This window comes from Cannabis sativa, chromosome 6 (genome assembly GCF_029168945.1).
Source record: "Cannabis sativa cultivar Pink pepper isolate KNU-18-1 chromosome 6, ASM2916894v1, whole genome shotgun sequence".
Taxonomy (NCBI): domain Eukaryota; kingdom Viridiplantae; phylum Streptophyta; class Magnoliopsida; order Rosales; family Cannabaceae; genus Cannabis; species Cannabis sativa.
The window spans coordinates 66,727,292-66,734,468 of record NC_083606.1 but is presented as its reverse complement, the minus strand read 5'-3'; the positions used below and the strand labels follow the sequence as shown (position 1 = coordinate 66,734,468).

Here is a 7,177-nt window from a genome sequence, read left to right as displayed (position 1 = left end):
CTGAATTGCCCATCTTGCTGCTGTTTCCGAAATCTTTGAGGAAATGGAAGGGGTGGTTTAGTATTAGAACATACTGGTGCGGATTGCTGACTGTCAGGTTGCTGACCCGATGCTGTATCAACTGGTCTGGTATCAGCAATTTCCTGGGCAGTTTTTTTACTCAATTTTTCGTCGTTTTGGATTGAAGTGGGCTCCCCACTACCCTTTATTTCCTCCTCAGAATTTTTCAGATTCTTGCCACTCCTTAGCTGAATGGCGTTGCATTGTTCCTTCCCATCCCTCCTTGGATTTTCCGTGTCGCTAGGCAAAGAACCTTGCGGCCTAGCTTTTAATTCATTGGCCAAATGTCCAAGTTGCAACTCTAAGTTTCGAAGAGAGGCAGCTTGACTTTGTATCACCGCATCATTTTTGGCCATATAATCCCGCATTAGACTCTCCAAAGAACTTGGTTGGGAATTTTGAGCATGTTGTGGATGTCGCGGTTGTTGTGAAAAACCCGGTGGATATGCTTGTCTTCCTTGGGCTGGTGCGGTGCTTGAGCTTGCTCCTTGACCCCCCCAAGACAAATTAGGATGATTCTTCCATGCTTGATTGTAAGAATTTGAGAATGCCCCATTGTTTCTATTAAAATTCTGATTACCCATGTAGCAAACGGACTCCGGATTAGATGGACACTTCTCAAACGCATGCCCTTCTCCACAAAACACACATGATACATCATCACTTTGAATGACAGCAGCTGGTTGAATATTTTTAGCGTTCCCAATACTCAAATTCTTCAAAACATTCGTCATGGAAGCCATTTGAGCTGTCAAAGCCGTTATTGCATCTACCTCAAGGACTCCCGCCACTTTTCTACTTGTTGGAGCTCTTGTGTTGGACCATTGGTAGTTGTTACTTGCAATGGTCTCCAAAATCTCAAATGCTTCATTGTAAGACTTCGACAAAATAGCACCATTGGCCGATGCATCTAACACCATTCGAGAAGCTGCATTCAAGCCATTATAAAAAGTCTCCATCTGAATGCAATGTGGAATGCCATGATGTGGACACTTTCGCAAAAGTTCCTTAAACCTCTCCCACGCATCACTTGTGGACTCATCTTCAAGTTGCTGAAAAGACATGATCTCACTTCTGAATTTTGCATTTCTAGTAGGAGGAAAGTATTTCCTCAAAAACTTCTCAGCAAGGTCATTCCAATTGGTCACAGAATCAGGCGGCAAAGTGTTGAGCCATGATCTAGCTCGGTCCCGTAGTGAGAATGGGAATAGCTTCAACCTTAACACCTCTTCACTTACTCCTTGGATCTTGAAAGAATCACTCACCTCAAAGAATGAACGGAGATGGAGGTGAGGATCTTCAGTTGGCATCCCGCTGAATTGCCCCACGGTTTGGAGCATTTGAAACATCACTGGCTTGAGCTCAAACTGCGGTGCTTGTATTTCAGGCCTCACAATGCCTGGATTGAGCTCATTAAACATGGGGGCTGCATACTCTCGTATAGCCCTTGCTCGATCATCTGCCAATATGATGGGATTAACAATTTGTGGAGCAACCCCATCGTCATCAAAATTTTCAGCCATGATGTCTCGGCCCTTAGCCTTTTGAACCCTTCTTCTTCTTCGGAATGTACGTTCAATCTCGGGGTCAATCGGAGCAAGTTCAAAGTCCTCTTGTTGGTTCATACACTATAGATACCTGAGATTTCAAAAACAAACCAGCAAGATTAAAAGCACAAAAATTCTTAGAATGTCAATTAGTTGATAAAACAAAATTTAGAACTTAAAGTCCCCGGCAACGGCGCCAAAAACTTGTTGTAAAAATTCTATTGCTTTATAATTGCGCAAGTGTACACAATCACAAACAAGTAATACAATGATAAGTAATCAAAGTTCGTCTCCACAGGGACTTTTTACTAAATAATGTTAAATCAACTAAAAGTAATTCCAAGAATTTCAAATAAAAATAAAATAAAGTAACACATTAATTCATGAGAAAAATTTGTAACCTTGATTCTAAACTTGAGAACTACTTTTTTTAAGCTAAATAAACTAAAAAATAAGAAACTAGAAGTGATTAAAATGGTGGTAATTTCAAATTTGGAAAATAGACTTGGGTGATTAATTTCCACTTGTATGTCCCAGTTGATACAGCAATGACTCAGCAATCCTGGGAAAGTTAACAGATTTCAAAAAAAACCAGCAAGCTTTTTCCAAAACTTGCAATAAACCATTCACAATCTCACAATGCATTCCTACATCTGTTTAGATCACAAATAGCCTAATAAAGCATCAAATCCTTAGTTATACATGGTAGCAAAACATTCCTATTTCACTACTAATTAATACCTAAAAGAAAAGGTAAAAATCATGCATCAATTAGAAGGGTTCAACTAGGTCTTACTTTTCCAAGTAAGATCTAGCTTGCTAAATGTTAAAAATGGCCAAAAATTAACATTCATTCAACATTTCATCACAACTAATTGAACTAAGCCAAGATTACTTCATCATTGCAAAATCCAAAACACTAGTCCATACAAGGGTTCATAACCACCCAAATCTCAAAAAGTTTAGTTCATAGCTGAAATTAAAAACTCAAAACTAGAAAATATATTGTTCATGGAGTTAAAGAGAACTTGAAGAGAAGGAAATGATACAAACGAAGTAGAGAGCAAGGGAAATGAGTGATGAGCTCAAATCCTTCCTTTGGTTGTTGCCTTCTTCTCCTTCTTCTCAATCTTCTTCTTCTTTGTACTCTCTTCTTTCTTTGTACTTAGAAACCTTTTCTGCTGTATTTTTCGTACTGCTATTCAAGTGCAGCCAGCCTCTCTTCTAATGACCTCCCCTTTTTCTTTGCACCCCAATTAGGGTACCAAAGTTTACCCTAATTGGAAATCCCAATCATCACCCACTTGTCCTTCATTTTCCACATGTTTGTTGAGTCAATAGCCAAAATCCGCCACCTCAGCTCGTTTTTCTTTTCATTAAAGCCAATTGGACTATACGCCAAAATAAACTTGCGGGGTGACAAATTGCTACGCGATGATTGCTATAGCAATGCCAGTCAGCAATAATCATTTTTCTGCTCCTTTTTCTCCTTGTCCCAAATATTTCCAAATACCTATTCTTGTATTTTTTCTGCTTAAAACACATAAAAACAATAACATAAGTCTATTTAATACTTACTAATACACACACTTCTATTTATTACAAAGACACAACAAACTAAACACAATTACATAGTATAAACATTAATTGCTCCACAATTCACATTAAATTCAAGCTTAAAGATATGAAAATAACTCTAAATCTTAGAGTTATCAACACCCCAAACTTAGAATCTTGCTCGTCCTCGAGCAATGACAACACAAAATAAACAAAGTAAAACACAACAACACATTTTACACAAAGATTTACACACAAGACACATAAGAGATTCCATAGAAATTCAAGTTGGCCTAGCGAACATTGATGCTCTCAGAAAAAAAAATGGAATTAAATGGATTAGGAAATTGCTTGCCGTAACTTTATATGCTGCCCTTTTAATGTTTTGTCATTGGATAACATTAATATTTCCCAAAAGTCACCTAATCAACAGTTTATACAAGTATATCCCACCTAAATTTTGAACTTCTCTCCAACTACCTTAAACTTTTTTTTTTTTTCATTTCAGCTCCATAAGTTGGACTAGTGCACTCCTCTCCACTAATGTAGTCTAAACTTATCCCCTTGATCAATAGGACTTTATTAGGCTTGTAATGTTAGGCTTGGGTTAGGGTATGGTTAAGGATGTATTTTAGCTAGCTCAACACCTAACCACTTCACTTGTCAAAAACCGAGCCTCTTCCTAATGATTGTTTTCTTGACTCACTTCCCTAATTCAATACTCACAAGTACTTGATATTAAAATTCACTTCTCTTGCTATGTTTATTCTCTTTTTTTTTTAAAACTAAAATGGGTGGAACACCCCAAACTTAGTTGCAAGTATATAAATATATGTATTTTTTTTTCTTTTATTTTTTCTTTGCTGATTTTTTTTTTTTATATGTTAGAAAAGAATTTAGTACTATAATATACTTATATATAGCAAGAGAAATTTAATTAAAAATGCATACTAATATACCTTGTGAGCTAATTCCCCCACCCCAAACTTACAACCCAACATTGTCCCCAATGTGGCTAAAAGTATAATCTTGAATTAGCTCACCACAAATGACGCAAGTGCACGTAATCAAGTAATAAAATCACACGAGTGAGGTCGAACCACAGTGAATTGAACTGAATACCACTAAATTAGACTTATGATTCTATTTGGTAGATAAATAACTTTGATAGATTTTAAAATAAAGAAAAACAAAAAAATTAAAGAAATCAATAAAGGTGTTTAATCAAGGATGAGAAATTAGGGAAAAGAATCATGTTGATTTAATTACCTAACTATTAATGCTAATTACTATTCTCTTTCTCAGTGTGAATAACAGATTATAAAAATAAACCTAACTCTTTTAAGATCTTTTAGGTCTTAAATCACATGTTTTCTAATCATCTCTGAGATAGATTAACATATAATCAGCATTTAGCAATAATCTAAATGTCACAAAGGCTATGCAAATACTTTCGTTTCACATCAAAACCTACTTTATCCAATTTTAGCATTCCCAATTCTCACTTTTCAAATTTTGATTTGGGATCATAAAGCATGTAAAAGGTGATCAATTTTAAACATGTAATTAAACACAAATTTGGATAAATTCACAATCAATAAAGGAGAAATAGCAATTTTCATCAACTAAAAATAATTTCAATCAACATTCATCATCTCCCCAAATAGAAGTTTAGTTCATAAAATCCATAATAATATCCATAATCAAAACTAAAAAGAAATTAACATATAAATTAAGAGTTTAAGAAAAAATTAGTTGGTGATTGCATTTTGGATCGCCACCATTGCTTCCTCTGCCTCCTTCTTTCACTTTTGGGTCCAATTTCTGCCTCCTCTCCTTCTAAAACACGAGCCCCTTAAATAGAAATTAGGGTTGCTACCTCTAAAAAAGTCAAAAATTGGCCAAAAATCTCGTGTTTCGCCCCTGGTCGCGACTACATAAAGCCTAGTCGCGACCATAGGCAAAATATATAAAAATAAACTAGCTGCTTGGCCTCCTAGTCGTGACCATGAAAAAGGGTCGCGACCATGGAAAGGGGTGGTCGCGACTACTGAAGCAAATTTGAGAGCTTCAGCATCTTTCACTAAAATATGCATAACTTTTACATACAAACTCCAAATGAGTTAATTCAAGATGCGTTGGAAAGAAGAAAAATAAATCTAAAACTTCTATGTTTTGACTTTTTTCAAAATCTGATCAGAACATAGTCAAATTAAGGCTTGAAGTTTCAGCTTTATTTTCTTGCAGAATTTTCTCTATTCTATAGATTGTTGTTTTCCGAAATTTGATCAATTTATACATTCCAATTGTGAAATCTGAAACCAAAGAAAACAAGCATAATTCTATTCCAAAAAGAATAACAAAGAAGGAAAACAACTATAAAAAGTGACCCAAAATGTAGGCTAAAAATAGCCTAACAAATTCCCCCAAACTAGATTCTTACTCGCCCTCGAGTAAGACTAAGACTAACACTAAAACTCGATTAACTAAGCTATCAGATAATTATATTATTGCTGGCTCATGTGAAATTTCCTTCCATTAACTAAACTAGATTTTTAATTCCAAAAATTCTAACAATTAATTAGGATGCTCATTTTATCACACAATGCAGAGATACAAATTAACTTCAGTATCGAAATAATGTTATAATGATTTCACTATATCAAACTAGTCCACAAACTAATAGCCTATATGCTTGCATGCTTACCTGTCTCCACTAATGTTGACAACATCCTTTTCAGAATCAATAGGTCTTGCAGGGTAAAATTTTCGGGCTTAAGTATTTGGTAACTGAAAAGTGTTTTTGGCGAAAGATATCATAATCACCTTTATAACCCACAAACTTCCCATAAATTAAAATTTTCCGAAGTGTTCCCACAATTAACCACGATTGAGAAATATATTTTTTTTTTTTTCATTCACCCAACATCACTTAAATTTTTGCTATATTTTTCTCATTTAAGTCACATTTATTTTTTTTTTTTCAAGTGATGCTGAGTTTACAATTTTTTTGCCTTTTTCTTTTACCTTTCTCAATCTCGCAAGCTTTTATTCTTCTATCCTTTCACACACTATGTATATCGCTCCCCCAAACTTATTGTAAAGCTTATGATATCATTAAAAATGTATTGAAGACAAAAACAACAGTGTGGATACATCTTTTGGTTAAATGGGTGAAGAAACAAAACAGGTTTAGGCTCAAAAGGGTTCACTAAGGATATTGATTTTATGGTAGGTTTGAAAGGCTCAAACTATTGAATGTTGTCAAGGATTTTGCCTTGAGAGGATAAGGCATGCAAGTTCTAAGCTATCCAATCAATCTTACCACAAACCATAGTAAAACCATTATAACATATTTCACAGATATCAAATTGCATCCATACACAAGTTTCACAAGCATCCAAACTAATCCAAAGAGTTAACAGAATTAAGCACACAGTTTTGCAATTTCAGGACACTTTACAATCAACATCAGCATACAACTATCTTTAGCTTATTGCCCATTCCTAATAAAAAACTAAAACAGAAAATTAAAGCAAAAAAATTAAAAATTTAAGTCCCCCCCCCCCCAAACTAAAATTCACATTGTCCCTAATGTGCTATTAAAACTAAAGGGAAAGAGACTTACCTGAGACCCCCATCAGATTAGATCAAGTCCACCCCTTGCATCCAAAAGAGCCCTCGTACCGAATGAAGAAAATTGACCTCCAATATTGTTAATTTTAGAGTTTTGCGCAAGAGTAAGTTCACCTTCAGAACTACCACACATCAATCATTTCCAACGATGTCGAATCGTTCAAAGTTTCTCTTTAGGCTTTGCTCTCTTTTTATCAGCTTTAACAAAAGAACCCTTCACCATCTCAATCTTGCAATAGGTAGGAATGTCGGTTGGGGCAAAAACATTAAAATTGACCTCTTTAATCATATTAGGCCATAATCAATAGACACAATTGAAATTGAAGCCCTAACTTTAATCATTGTTAATTTCTCTTTTGGATTACTTGCTTTTTAAT

The 7,177-nt window shown here is 35.0% G+C and overlaps 1 non-coding gene across 1 annotated transcript; it reads left to right on the top strand.

The window, feature by feature from the left end:
- The first annotated feature begins 1,035 nt into the window (after nucleotides 1-1,035).
- LOC115724362 (small nucleolar RNA R71) lies at nucleotides 1,036-1,142 on the top strand. The gene has a single exon (XR_004013155.1). It is a non-coding gene; the product is annotated as a small nucleolar RNA R71 (small nucleolar RNA).
- Nucleotides 1,143-7,177: the final 6,035 nt, after the last annotated feature.